The sequence below is a fragment of the Silene latifolia genome, chromosome 1 (genome assembly GCF_048544455.1).
Source record: "Silene latifolia isolate original U9 population chromosome 1, ASM4854445v1, whole genome shotgun sequence".
Classification (NCBI taxonomy): Eukaryota; Viridiplantae; Streptophyta; class Magnoliopsida; order Caryophyllales; family Caryophyllaceae; genus Silene; species Silene latifolia.
The window spans coordinates 55,531,839-55,547,051 of record NC_133526.1 but is presented as its reverse complement, the minus strand read 5'-3'; the positions used below and the strand labels follow the sequence as shown (position 1 = coordinate 55,547,051).

At 40.9% G+C, this 15,213-nt stretch overlaps 1 non-coding gene across 1 annotated transcript; it reads right to left on the bottom strand.

Moving 5' to 3' along the window:
- Window positions 1-12,138: 12,138 nt before the first annotated feature.
- On the bottom strand, window positions 12,139-12,245 carry LOC141625257 (small nucleolar RNA R71). Its single transcript, XR_012535051.1, has one exon. It is a non-coding gene; the product is annotated as a small nucleolar RNA R71 (small nucleolar RNA).
- Window positions 12,246-15,213: the final 2,968 nt, after the last annotated feature.

The window sequence follows — 15,213 nt, the reverse complement described above, 5'->3', positions numbered from 1 at the left end:
TTGAATAGGAAGATCTCGCAATTAATGCAACAATTAAAGACGTCATATTGAGAATTATTGCGGGTAATTAAGAAAAATATTCCGCATTAATGCCAGGATCAAGCAGCCGTTCAGCTAGTGCCTATATAAAGAGCATTTGGAAATCATTTGAAGGGAGATAGAAGACGAGAAATAGCTGACAATATTCATATACAAATCTTACATACTTACGTCCCATTGTGCAAAACATATAATATAATAGTGAAATCCTCTCGTGGCTTGGTGCCTGTGGTTTTTTCCCATTTAAGGGTTTTCCACGTACAAAATTCTTTGTCTTATTATTGTTATTTTTATCATCTTTATATCTTTATATTCTGCTCAGATAACCTGACTAATAAACCATATAGAGCTAGTTAACCCTACCTAAATCAACCCTGACCTGATCTTGCCTTGCGCAAAATCCACACAAAATAATTGGCGCCCACCGTGGGGCATCTAGCTCTTTAAATCCTTTTTTCTCATCTTACAAAAATTCAAAAATCCTAGAAAAATGGCCCAGCCTACCATTGAAGAACAATTGAACGCAGCCCTCCAACAAATCGCTGAGTTGGAAAGCTTGAAAGAAAAAAGTAGCCCAGACTGAGGCAAAAATCCTGCAATTAAGAGAATCTGAGTCAGCTCTGAAGCAAAAATTGAAAAAACCCAAGGAGCGGGCTCTAGATTCCAGTCAGGAATCCCATTTGCACCAATCATCAAAAACATCGATTTCTCTAGTTTTGGGAGCCCAAGTGGTTCTAAATTTATCAATGTTGATGGTGATGGTGAACCAAAGAATGACAATGAAAAACCTGATGAATCAGCAGCAGCCATCATGATGGCAGTTGTTCAGGAAATCAAGAAACTTAATGAAAAATTCGACAAGATACCTGGAGTACCTGCCAGCATGGAAGAAGCTGCCCCTGACAGCTATTCTGATTCGCCTTTCATAGATGAAATAGCAAAAGTAGATTTACCAAAGACGTTTGTGGTCCCATCCATGAAAATCTATGATGGAACCACAGATCCACAAAATCATGTGGCTCTCTACAACCAAAAAATGCTGGCTGAATCTATTCCTAGCGAATTCAGACAAGTTTGCATGTGTAAGGGATTTGGAACGACCCTGACCGGCCCTGCTCTACAATGGTACATCAACCTGCCTACTGGGAGCATCCATTCCTTCGCCAACCTGATCAACAACTTCAACCAACAGTTTGCAAGTAGCATGAAGTTGGAGAAACGATCCAATGACCTTTACCGAATTACACAGAAGCCTGATGAAACTCTCAGGACATTCCTTGCAAGATTCAACAAAGAGAAAGTATCCATTCCCAGATGTGACGTTGGAACAGCAGTGGAGGCATTCAGGCAGGGGTTGCTACTACACAATGACTTATATAGCGAGCTCACTAAGTATCCCTGCCATACCTTCGAAGACGTACAGGCCAAAACTCTTGCTTTTATCAGGCTAGAAGAAGACAAGAGCTACAAACTTGGATCACCCAATGGACCAAAAGATTATGAAAAGAGCAACAGGAAAAGCAACAAAGGAAACAACTACAGGCCTACTCCATATTCCAGGCCAGATCATTCAGAAGTTAATCTGGCTCATGAGTATCAAGGTAAGGCTAAACTTTTTCCACCTATTTGCGAACAAAACTTCAGTGTTGATATTTGCAGGATTAATTCAGAGACTTGACAACATGGGATCAGTAGTCAGATGGCCTAGGAAGTCGGAAAATCCCAACCTTAGAAGGGATAATTCCAAATGGTGCGAATTCCACATGGACATTAGACACACGACAGATGACTGTTTCACCCTGTGGAAAGAAGTGGCTTATCTGCTGAAATTCGGATACTTAAAAGACCTGATCAAGACGAAAGGCAGGAATGCGAACCAGGGCAAAGAGGATCAGGAGCACAAGAAGTATCGCAACCTCCCTCCACCACCTCCAATATATGAAGTAAAATTCATATCTGGTGGATCAGAAATCTGCGGCCTCACCAGTTCAGCAGCAAAAAAGATAGCCAGGACGCCAAGGACTGTCTCACCCTGCAAACTAGATCATATCCCAACAATCAATTTCAACGATTGTGACCTAGTAGGTATTCCTGATGTTCATCATGATGGCCTAGTAATTTTTATGCAGATTGGAACCGCTACAGTAAGAAGGTTCCTGGTAGATGGAGGCATCTCAGTAAACCTGATCATGCTTGACGTGCTGAAAGCCATGAAAATTAACGAGGACCAAATTACCAAAAAAATCCAGCGTCTTGGTAGGGTTCAGTGGAGAGACCAGAAGCACTCTAGGAGAAATCCACCTTCCAACCTACGTTGAAGGAGTCTTATCCTATGAGAAATTTGGAATCCTTGATTGCCTGTCATCTTACAACGCGATCTTGGGTAGACCCTGGATTCATAATGTCAAGGCCGTACCATCAACCTATCACCAATGTATCAAGATACCGACAGACTGGGGCATAGCCACAGTCAAAGGGGATCACAAGACAACCCATGAATGCTACACAACAAGCTTGAAGCCTTCCAAGGCAGGTAAGTCCCTTGCATAGCAATTACAGTACCCTGTCAGGAGCACTTATGTAGCACCTCCCAGAATGGAAACAGATCAGGTAATTCAGGACCCTGAGTACCCTGACAGGTATATTTTAGTAGGATCTGACGCCCCAGATAGTGTCAGGCCCGAACTGGTAAAGTTTCTTAAAAATAAATCATCTTGGTTTGCTTGGTCACATTTGATATGACTGGAATTAGTGCTGATATAATTACACATAAACTCAATGTTGACCAATCTTTTAAGCCTGTACAACAGAAAAGACGAAAATTTGCAGCTGAAAGAAATGCCATATATAATGAGGAAGTGGAAAAACTCTTGGATATGGTAATGATCAGGGAAGTAATGTACCCTGAATGGCTGGCTAACGTGGTTGTTGTGCAGAAAAAGAATGGAAAGTGGAGAGTCCGTGTATACTACACTGACCTGAACAAACCTTGTCCCAAAGATCCATTTCCTTTACCCCATATTAATGCCATGGTAGACGCCACAGCAGGCCATGAGATGCTGACATTCATACATGCTTCCAGTGGATTCAATCAAATAAAGATGCACCCTGCTGACCAGGAAAGTACTGCATTCATTACAGACCGAGGCATATACTGTTACACTGCCATGCCTTTTGGCCTGAACAATGCAGGGGCAATGTACCAGCGCCAGATCAATATGATGTTTAAAGACCAAATAGGTGATATCATGGAGGTGTACATAGACGACATGGTGGTAAAATCCAAAAATGCAAAAGACCATGTCAAGCATCTAGAAATAGCATTCGAAATATTGGAGAAATACAACATGAAGCTCAACCCTGCAAAATGCCACTTCAGAGTTTCTGCAGGAAAATTTCTTGGATACATGGTCACAAAGAGAGGCATAGAAGCTAGCCCTGAACAGATAAAAGCTATCCTGGAACTTCAGTCACCCAAATCTGTTAAGGATATCCAAAAATTGACAGGCCGGGTAGCTGCCCTGAACCATTTCATATCAAGATCCTCTAAGAGGTGCAAAACATTTTATAACCTCCTTAGAAAGAATAAACAATTCCAATGGACGGATGAACATGAGACAGCCTTTCAAGACCTGAAATCTTATCTATCATCTCCACCCTTACTGGCTAAACCAGAGAAGGGAGAGCCCGTGTCAGTATACTTATCCGTTACTGACACAGCAGTCAGTGTAGTCCTAGTAAAGGAGCAGGATGGCCAACAACACCCGGTTTATTATGTAAGTAAAAGCCTGCTGGATGCTGAGATGAGGTATGGATTACTTGAGAAATATGTTTTAGCTTTGATTATGTCATGTACTAAATTGCGACCTTATTTTGAAAGCCACCCCATTATAGTCAGGACCAACCTACCCATAAAATCTGTCCTACGTAAGCCTGAATTATCAGGTAGGATGGCCAAATGGTCAGTGCAAATTAGCACATACGAATCCCCTTTGAACCCAGGGCAACGATCAAATCGCAGGCCCTAGCAGACTTTGTGGCTGACTTTAGCCCTAACCCGGAACCTGGCCTGAAAAAAGAGGTCAACCAATTAGAAAATAAAACCCCAGACAAAGAATGGACCTTGTTCATAGATGGGGCATCCAACGCTAGGGGGACAGGGTTAGGATTAGTGCTCAAATCACCACATGGAGATATGTTAGCACAGGCTATAAGCTGTGAGTACAAAGCTACAAACAATGAAGCAGAATATGAAGCTCTGATAGAAGGCTTAAAGGTATGTCTAGACCTCGGTGTTCAAAACCTAAAGGAAAAAACCGATTCACTTCTAATCGCTAATCAAATAAAGCGAATTTATACGGCTAAGGATGCAAAAATGATTTTGTATTTAGAATATGGAAAAAACCTTACCACTAAATTTGCTTTATTTGATATAGATCAAATATCAAGAGACCTGAACACCCAGGCTGATGCTTTGGCCAGCCTAGGTTCAAATTTTACCTCTACAGTTTTCGATAAAATACCAATTGTTCATTTATTAGAGCCAACCATCAGCAAACCTGCGCAAGTCAACCCTATCACTCAGGATAGTAATTCTTGGACCAAACCCTATTATGATTGGTTTCTCCAAGGAATACTACGCCAGGAAAGACACGAAGTAAGGGCTTTTAAAATTAGAGCTTCAACTTATGCTATAATCAATAACACTTTATTCAAGAGATCGCAGGTTGGACCATACCTGAGATGCTTGGAGCCTGACGAAGGCAAAATAGTACTTTAAGAAATACGCGATGGACACTTTGGTAACCACAAAGGAGGAAAAAGCCTGGCAAGTAAAGTACTCAGGACAGGCTATTACTGGCCTACACTGAGGGCTGATTGCCTGGAATATTCTTCAAAATGCGAAGCCTGTCAAGTCCATGCGCCAAACATACATCAGCCATCTGAGCTCCTTCATTCAATTTCTGCACCCTGGCCGTTCATAAAGTGGGGCATGGATATTGTAGGAAAGCTGCCCGTAGCCCCAGGACAAAAAGTATTCATGTTGGCTCTGACTGATTACTTCTCCAAATGGATCGAGGCTGACTCTTTCAGGCAAGTAACTGAAAAATAAGTAATATCCTTCATAAAAACAAACATCATTTGCAGATATGGAGTCCCATCAGAAATAGTATGTGATAATGGAACCCAATTTGTGGGGAAAAAGACCCAAGCATTTTGCCAAGAATGGAATATCAACCTGGTAACGTCAACCTCTGGATACCCAAAAGCTAATGGCCAGGCTGAATCCAGCAATAAGGTAGTCATAAACTGCCTAAAAAAGAAGCTAAAAAGAAGACGAGGCAGATGGGGTGAAGAACTTCCATTAGTACTATGGGCAGACAGGACAACTCCAAAGACATCAACAGGCCAAACACCTTATTCCTTGGTGTACGGCTGTGAAGCTGTCATTCCTGCAGAAGTACGGGTGCCAACATCAAGGTACAGCCTGAACAATGTAGAAACAAACAGAGACCTGATGCAAGATAACGTGGTTTTAACAGAAGAGCTAAGAGATGCTGCCATAATCAGGATAGCATCATACCAACAAGCAGTTGCCAGGACTTACAACAAAAATGTCAAAATTATAGTCTTCAGGGAAGGAGACCTCGTCTTACGTAAAGTTTTTCCGAATAAAAAAGAAAAATCAGCAGGCAAGCTGGCCCCCACATGGGAAAGCCCTTACTTAATTGATTCAATTGTTGGACAAGGGGCATACAGGCTCCAAACACTAGAAGGAGAAATGATCCAAAGATCCTGGAATGTAACCCATTTAAAATTATTCCATATCTAAAGCCCATATGAAGCTACAATCAGGTACAAACTCATATCATTACTCAACCTGATGTGCTACCTGAAAAATTACGTGTTTTACATGCTCTGTATGCAACTCATATCTATATATTTAACTAACCCAATTTCTCTTACTTTTTGAATCCTGAACAATTATACGTGATAAATGTTTATATGCATAAATATTCAGGATTGAGGGCTACTCTACTATATATCAAAATTCTGAAACAAAACTTTGCACTTAACTGTGCTTGATGAGTTGGTAAGCATCACCGGATACAGTAAATGTCAGGACCAATCAGGCATGAAATAATTGCCTGACCTGACTAGGTTTACTGCCAATATTTACAAACGGCTGGACGCAGCAAGACAGGTGCAGGGGTGTTCTCTCCCGACCATCAGTCTAAAAGCCCTCCTGCCAGGCCGAATACCAAGCCCTCCAATCAGGCAGGGGACATAAGCGCTCCTGACAGGCCGGTTTTCCCACCCCTTCAACCATTATGGCAAAAACCCATACTTGGTTGAATTACTCACGACAGTTCAAATAACAGGATAAATCAAAAATACTTTGCAGGTTAACCAAAAAAAAAATATTGACAGGTCCAACAGGATTGGAAAAATCAAAATTCACAGGTTCAAACAAATAAGCAGAATCAGCCAAAGAAGGCCACAACGATTATATTAATGAAGCCCTTACCCCCTGGGGAAAAGGCACCAAAATATTCATACGGGCCAGGGATAGTCTCCCTGACCTGGATAGAGACAAGAAGAAATAAAATTGTTTGTCCAGGGACATCCCCCCTGGATGGGCCAAATATCAACTAAGAAAAAATCAAATTACCGCTTCTCCTTGGAAACAGCACCAGAACTCCCACTCTTAGCCGGATCAGCATCAACGTCCTGCTCCCCTGGAGAATCGACCTCCTGTTCATTTCCCATGTTATGCAGGTCAGGATACTTTGAAGCAGCAAAAGCCATCTCAGCTTCAGGGTTCCATTTTGCCCTGGCCTCGATAGGCTCTGACATGGCAGCAACCTTCCCCTTAAAATAGAAATAAAGGGAAGCATCATCAGGTTTGAACTCCAATTCATCCCTCTCCTGGGTGAGCTCTTCATTCCTATCCAAAGCTTCCTGCAAGAGCCGCTTACTTGAATCTGCCTCAGCCTTAGCAGCATCCTTCTCAAGCCTGAACCCTCACCAAGTCAGCAGCTTTAGCAGCTAGATCAGCCCGTATAAAGTCTAGTTCAGACTTCAGCCTATCATAATCTGATCTCATCGGATCAATCTTAGCTACCAAAGAAGTAGCCTGATAGGCGTTATGGAGACAGGCCGCAGCGCCCTGACCAAAAACAGAAAAAATAATATGAATATTATACCCCAATAATAAGATTACCAAACAAAATAAACAAAATACACATAAAAATAAAGATAGCGTACCTCCCTCACAGCAGCCAAGGCACCCGCCAAAAGGCTGACTGAGTGATCCACCGAAGCAACCGCCTGAGCAGCAGTTTCAACAGGGTCAAGGGTAAGCATAACGTCTGACTTGGAAGCAACACATTCCCTGATCTTCACCCTAGCAGCCTCCATATTATCCACCCTTGTGACACCCCCTGATAATGCGGAAAACATAACTTATAAATTCAAGCGGAATTTAGGAGATTTTTGAAACTTTTGAAATTTAAAGCACGGGTTCATTAAAATTCCAAACATAAATAAAGAATGCGGAAATAAAGATTAAATTATACAAACGTGATAGTCAAAGGTGAGAGAAAATATATCCCTCGAATGACAATACAAAAAAAAGGTGAGTCTAAGGAATCCTAATAAACCGACTATAAGCCCAAAGTGCTCGCTAGCTCACACATGTCTTCACCCCATAGATGCATCAACTAATACCTGTCATTCATGTAAACATGAACGCCACAGTCAGTGGGGAGTAACTAAAGGTTCTCTCAGCCACAAATTGTCAAAATGAACATAACAAAGAACTAAAACAGGTAAATCTTATAAGATACTTACAAAGGATATGAATATCAAGTTTATATTTAAATATGACAATTTAATGAGATGGAACAAGATAGATCAACATTAGCATGATAACAGTTAAACTATTCATGTGAGTCAATTAAATAATATGGAAGACAAGAATACGATAATATACACCAAGGCATGCATTTCAAGGAAGTACGACATAAATGTGAGATTAGAATCGGAATCATGTGAAACGGTTAAGTAGGGAAAAATCAATGAAAATTACAAAAAAATAAAAACTGTAACCATTATTTGGAAAACCACTTAGCAAACATTGCACGGGACGTGGCTACTAATGTCACATTCATACTTATGGCTTGCATCTCACCATAAGAACGGATGGGAACATCAATCCCGACGATCATATCGCAACTAGAGGGCTTATAGCTCACCCCTAGTATTCGATAGGACCAAGTCAACCAACACAAGGCATAACTCTTACCTTGAAAGACAAATACCAATATCTATAACCAAGCAAGACCTTTACTACTCATATACATATATAATTCCCCTGGTAGGACGACAATGGTACTCCCAAGACTCAGTCCTAGTCTAAATCTGGCCAAACTCTCGGGACAGCACAGTTCCCGATTTGACATGCGGCAGGACAGTCCGCATCCAAGACCCGAACCCTAAATCGGAAATCGAGAACCCACAATCGGCAGGACAGTCCGAAAGAGGCGGAAGATATGAGCTAAACCCACAATCGGCAGGACAGTCCGAAAGAGGCGTAAAGGTAAGTCAAGCAATACGGTATAACATCAAGGCTTTATCAAGAATACGACTCAACCAAGCGATACGAATCAACTTTGAAAGACTACTAATGAAATGAGCCGATGGTAATCTAAATAAGACATTTAATGCCACAACATAATCATGAATATGAATAAGTAACCCATTTCCTCAATATTTGTCACTTGAAAAAAAATGTAAACAAACGGAGATGAACCATTTATAATACGCAAAACAAGCATCCAATCATAAATGACTCAATTTAATTAAATAAGTAGAATAATTCACTCATATTTGAGATACGATAAATAAATGTGAATGAACGGATTAAAAATTCATATTATAAGTAACTAAGACATTTCATCAAATTTTGACTTGAATAAATAATAAATTCCACATTTACGATTCATGTGAGAAATATATAAATAAACGGCAAATAATGAATTTAAGATATATAAATCATGTGACGGAAATTGAAATTAATTAAACCCGAACAAAATATTTCACGGATAAAATTTACCCAACCGGGGCTACGGCCTAGCCATGACCGGCACCTGCCCAGCCACGGCCTACCCGCACCCTCGGCACTGCCAGCCACGGCCTGTGCCAAAACAAACTCAATCCACGACTCAAAAGAGGATACATGGATTTCCATGGCTGACAAAGCAGTCAATAAACTCCAGAGAATATAATCCTAAACAAGCCAAGGTTAAGCTACCTGTGATTGACAGAATTTCCTCCTCCTCCGGGAATACTCAGTTTAAGTAACCCAATCATCAACTGCACTCGTAGGAGGTATGACTTATTATAAATTTCATTTTATTTTTACTAACGAATAAAACATGCAGGATAAGAGCAAAGATAAAAAACTCACCAGCAACACGAGCTTCGTAATTTAAATACGCCAGATCAGGACCCACATAATTGGTCCTGACAAATATGTATCCAGCAGCCCAGTTCTTATCATGGCCGCTATCCAGATTGCTCAAAAGGGGAGTAGTGGAAGCCCTGGCCTTAAAAGTTATATGGCCAGGTGATGTGACCATAATTAGCGCATATTTAGCCCCGAATTAGCCTTGTTCCCATGCTTTTTAGTGCATATTTGGGTCATTTCTTATCTTTAGTTCTTTGTTTTGCATATTCTTTGAGATTTTGATCCCTTGGTAAGAAAGGAGTAAGAATCTTGCATTTTTATGGCAAAACGAGACTAAATTGATCGAATTCAATGACCAAGCATCAAGGAGAGACAAGATTAGAAGGCCTTTGTACATATTATAGTAGAAGAGCAATGCTGAGAAAGGATCCTTGAGTCCCCAAGGAAATCCCCAAGGAATTTATGAAGAAAAGGGAAGAAAAGAAGAAGATGTCTTGCTGAGTGACAATCCGTGCGGATTGTCACCAATCCGGCCGTCCCCCAGCTGCACAATCCGTGCGGCTTTGCTCGAATCCGCTCGGATTCCACCTCCACAATCCGCCCGGATTCCCTCGAATCCGCTCGGACCCCATCACCAGAATCCGCGCGTCCCGACCTTATTCCGCCCAGATTCCAGCACAGCGTGATTTCCTCTTCTCCAAGCTATGAAGAAAGAAGCCCTTCCTTCGAAAAATACCGGCTCCTCCTTGCTCAATCTAAAAAGTGTAATTACTAGTTTAGCCCTTAGTTAACCCTAATGCATCCTCCCTAATTTCCACTATAAATACCCCATTAGTCTAATTAGAGGAGCATGTTCTTCTTATCAATAATTAGAGTAGTTAATATCAATCAAATCTCTCTTTAGTTTTGTAATCAACAATTAATCAAGTTCTAATACAAGTTTTATTTCCTTAATCTCTCTTTTGTTCATCCTTTATTTTGGGTAATTGAAGATTATTTGGGTTATTATTGGGAGATTGACAACCTCTCAATCAAGCATTCAAGTACTTCTTTTATCTTTGCTTTATTATTGGAATCATTAGTAGGTATAATCTCTTAATCCCTTTTTAATTATTGTGAATTACTTTCATTTATTCATCATGTTTCATATTGTTGGTATGATTGACAACCTTGCTAGCATGATCAACATGATAATGAGTGAGTAGTCTCTTAGCTAGGGTTAAATGGGTGATTAGGGGAAACCAACATGGGGAATGATTCATGATTAAATTAATATGCTTTCATATTTTATCTGCTTGCTTGTTTTGATCTCAACTCATGCACATGTTATGTTTGATGAAATGCTAAGCCTATGAATCCTTGCATTTACCACCATCACCTATCTTTTCAATGAGACTTGTAAGACATAACCCAACTCGAGTCTCATTAGACCATGCATGTTGTTGAGTAGGGAAGATTAAGTCGACTTGTAGGTGTTGTACAATCTAATCGATTCGGCTCCGGGACCCAAACTTTCCTAAGATTGTAAGATATAACCCAACTCAATCCATCACAACAATAATTGCATGCTTATAATTTGAGAACATGTTTGTATGATCATATCCCATGATTCCCCTATGATCCCATGACACCCTAGTGCTTTTAATCAATTTTTTACACCCCTTTAATTCATCTTGCTTGTTTATTTTCATTGCTATTTTAGTTTAGTGACCTTCTACATCAACCCAATTTGTGACACCCCTTAGACACCACTAGTTGCAATAGAAATCTCATTTCAACTCCCGTCCCTTGGGATCCGACCTTTACTTGCCTCTTTACTAATTGTAGAGTTGTTTGTGAAGTTATAAATTGTGTTTTGATTCGACCGTGACCCAACGACCACATCTTTAATTGTGAACACGAAACGGACTCGATCAAAAATGGCGCCGTTGCCGGGGACGGTGTTTGTTTGATTTAGATTTCCTTTTTATTGTTATTAGTTGTGTCTTTCTTCGCCTTGGGGAAGTAAAACTCCTCAAGGTTTGTTCTAATTGTTTTCGAGTTTTTTGATATTTTGCATGTCTAGAAGGTTACAAGGTGATTTGTTACCTTTTGACCGTGAAATCGAAAGAACCTTGACGAACAATAGGAGACTTGTTAGGAGGAATTTAAGAGGTATTAGTGAAGTTGTTCAACCCACTAGTGAGTTCGTCAATCCTTTCGCAATAGAAGGAGAGGAGAACCCATTACACAATACCCCACAAAATCCACCTACAATGCCTAAATTCTCGTCACACTCCGTACCCACGGAGGAGAATCTACCAAATGGTACTGCTACACCGTAACATCTAACCGGAAATTTTATTGCCAAGTCCGCCTTCATCCAATTAGTTGAGAGGAGCCAATTTGGGGGGATGCCTAGTGAAGACCCTCATTCTCATATGGAAACCTTTTGCGACTATTGTGATGCAATCTCTCAAACGGGCGTGACTCAAGACCAAATTAGATGGGTCTTATTTCCTTTTTCTTTAATCGGCACCGCGAAGCAATGGTTGAAGGGCCTTGATAAGGCCACCCTCGGGATAGATTCTTGGAAGAAGTTGGCTCTAGCTTTCTACAAAAAATTCTACCCACCGGAAAAGACTAACATGCTAAGAGCTCAAATTACGGGTTTTAAGCAAAGGGATGAAGAATCTTTGTATGAAGCTTGGGAGCGGTTCAAGGGAATTTGTCGCTCATGTCCTCACCATGGACTTAGCGAATGGTTTTTGGTACAACAATTTTGGAATGGTTTATATGAAGATTCTAGGAACATTCTCAATATGGGATCAAATGGAATGTTCACCGAAGTTGATGACAATCAAACATGGAACAAGATTGAGGAAATGGCGGTCCATAACTCACAATATAGTAGACCTCGCAAGGCTACTAGAGGAGGAAAGCACGAAGTGGACTCCGTCACTCAATTGGGTGCTCAACTTAGTGCTCACATTGACACAATCAACTTGAAGTTTGAACAAGCTATGGCTAGACTTGAAGAAAACTCAAAATCATCAAAGCATCATGTTAATACCATGACGGCATCCTCATCAATCCCAAGTGGGATATGTGAGAATTGTGGAACTTTGGGACATGACCAAGGTGAATGTAGGGGAACAAATGAACAAGTGAATGCTTTCCAAGCATACAAGAGTGGTACCCCTTATTCCAACTTTTACAATGAAAACACCAAATTCCATCCAAATCTCTCATACAAAAGCCAAAATGTTCAAAACCCTCAAACAACATACACTCCACCACCCATGAGAAACCAAAATCAAAGACCCTTTTACAATCAAAACCAAGGTTACCAAAATCAAAATCCATACAATCACCAAAATGACCAAGGTTTTGATGTCCAAAAAGCGGTCCTCCAAATGCAAAAGAATCAACAAGAATTTTTCACTCAAATGCAAAAAGATAGCCAAGCAAAGGAAACCACCATCAACAACATTCTAGCTCACACCAAGATGTTGGAAACACAATTGACTTAACTAGCATCTTCAAGCTCACAAAGACAAAAGGGGCAATTACCACCTCAAAGTAATCCCCCTAGACATGAAACGGTTAGTGCCATTCACTTGAGAAGTGGTACAAGGTATGAAGCACCAAGGAAGCAAGTTGAGGATGAAGTTGTGGAAGCTAGTGAAAAGGAAGAAATTGTGCAAAGCTCCAAAGATGGAGAATCATCAAAAGAAGAAAGTTCAAAGAAAAATGAAGACAAGGTCAAGGAGAAGGAGCCCATTGTGATTAGACTTCCTTTTCCAAGTCGTCAAGCCAAGCCCAAATTTGATGATCAACTTGGAAAGTTTATGGAAATTGTGAAGAATTTGGAAGTCTCAATTCCTTTCACGGAATTAATCAATCACGTGCCGGCCTATGCGAAATACATGAAAGATATCCTCACAAAGAAGAAGTCGATCCGGAAGCTTGAGACTATCGCCTTCACTAAGGTGAGTAGTGCAATACTTCAAGGGAGTTCACCTCCAAAGTTAAAGGATCCGGGAAGCTTCTCAATACCGTGTACCATTGGCGACACGACGATCAACAAAGACTTATGTGATCTAGGGGCTAGTGTGAGTGTCATGCCGTACTCGGTGAGTAAAAGGTTGGGGATGGGAGAGCTTAAATGCACCAACATCACACTCCAAATGGCCGATAGATCGACAAAGACACCATTAGGGATATGGGAAGATGTCCCCGTGCGAATTGGGAAGTTTTTAATCCCGGTGGACTTTGTCATTGTTGATATGGAGGAAGATTCCAACATTCCAATCATTCTAGGAAGACCTTTCCTACACACCGCGGGTGCGGTGATTGATGTGAAACATGGTGAGCTCACTCTAGAAGTGGGAGATGAAAGCATAACTTTTAATCTTGACAAGACTATGAGAGCTCCTCGTTTGCATGAACCATGTTTCATGATTGATCATTATAGCCGAAAGGATGAAAGGAAGAAATCGGAACTCCAATGGAAGAAGAAAATTGAAGATGCTCCATTCAAAGAGCAAGTGAATTGTGACACGGAGAGCTTGCAAAGCTCATCAAAATCAATCAAGGAAGAAGAGAATGGCCTCATTGGCCAAGAGAAGAAATTGGGAGAGTTGTCTCCATCTAAGCAAGAGATTTTCAATGATCAACTTAATGAAGTTTGTGGTCTTTGGGACAACGAATTTGAAGGGATTTTTAATCCCTACATTGGTAATGCCATCGATCAAGACCGACAACAAGGGCCAAGGTCTATTGAAGACCTCTACCATGATAATGAACAAGCTTTCGATTACTTTTTCAAGGTGTTGAGCAACATCAACAACACCTTGGACATGCCCCTTTGACATCTCATCAAGAATGAGAGTTTGGTGGAGTCCTCCCTAAACCACCACTTGTAAATATTTCTAACTCCCTAACTTACATTTCAATTCTTATATTGCATTTTTGTCATCTTTGGATTTTTATTTACTTTGATCAAGATAATTGTCATGTTTGAGAGAAGTGAGGGAGGGACTAATAATTTCAATTGATGTGTAGTGCTTTACCTTAGTGTGGGGATGACAAATTGCCTAGGCTATCCATGCCTTAGTAGTGCCCCCACAATGAAGAACACAAGATTTGAAGAAAGAATAGAAGAATGGTAAGGGAAATGCATTGTGCACGGATGGAACTGAATCCGGGTACAAGGGGTTGAATCCGAACGGATTCAGGAGAATCCGCCCGTCTTCAGTAATCCGAGCGTACTGCAGAAAAGACGCCCGTCCTGAACTGAGCTGAATTTTGAAAAATTTTTGACTGTGACTGAATCCGGGCGTCCTGAGCAGCAATCCGCCTGTCTCTGCAAATCCGTCCGGCCTGGACAGAAGACGCCCGTCTTCTCTGCTGAGGAAAACAAGAAATTTTCCTGGACTGAAATCCGTCCGTCTTCAAGCAAATCCGCCCGTCCCGAATCAAGAAAATTCGAGCGTCTTCTTCTGAATCCGCCCGTCTTTAGGCGAGTTTTATACAACCCAGAAAGAGCAGAATCCGCACGGATTGGGCAGAATCCGCACGGATTGCCCCTGCAGTTCGAAAATTTCGGTCTTTATAAAATCCCTCCCACCTTCCTTCATTCATTCATTCATTCATAAACACAACCCACAACATCAAAACCCTCATCCTCTCCATCAAAAAAACAAAATCCCTCAACAACA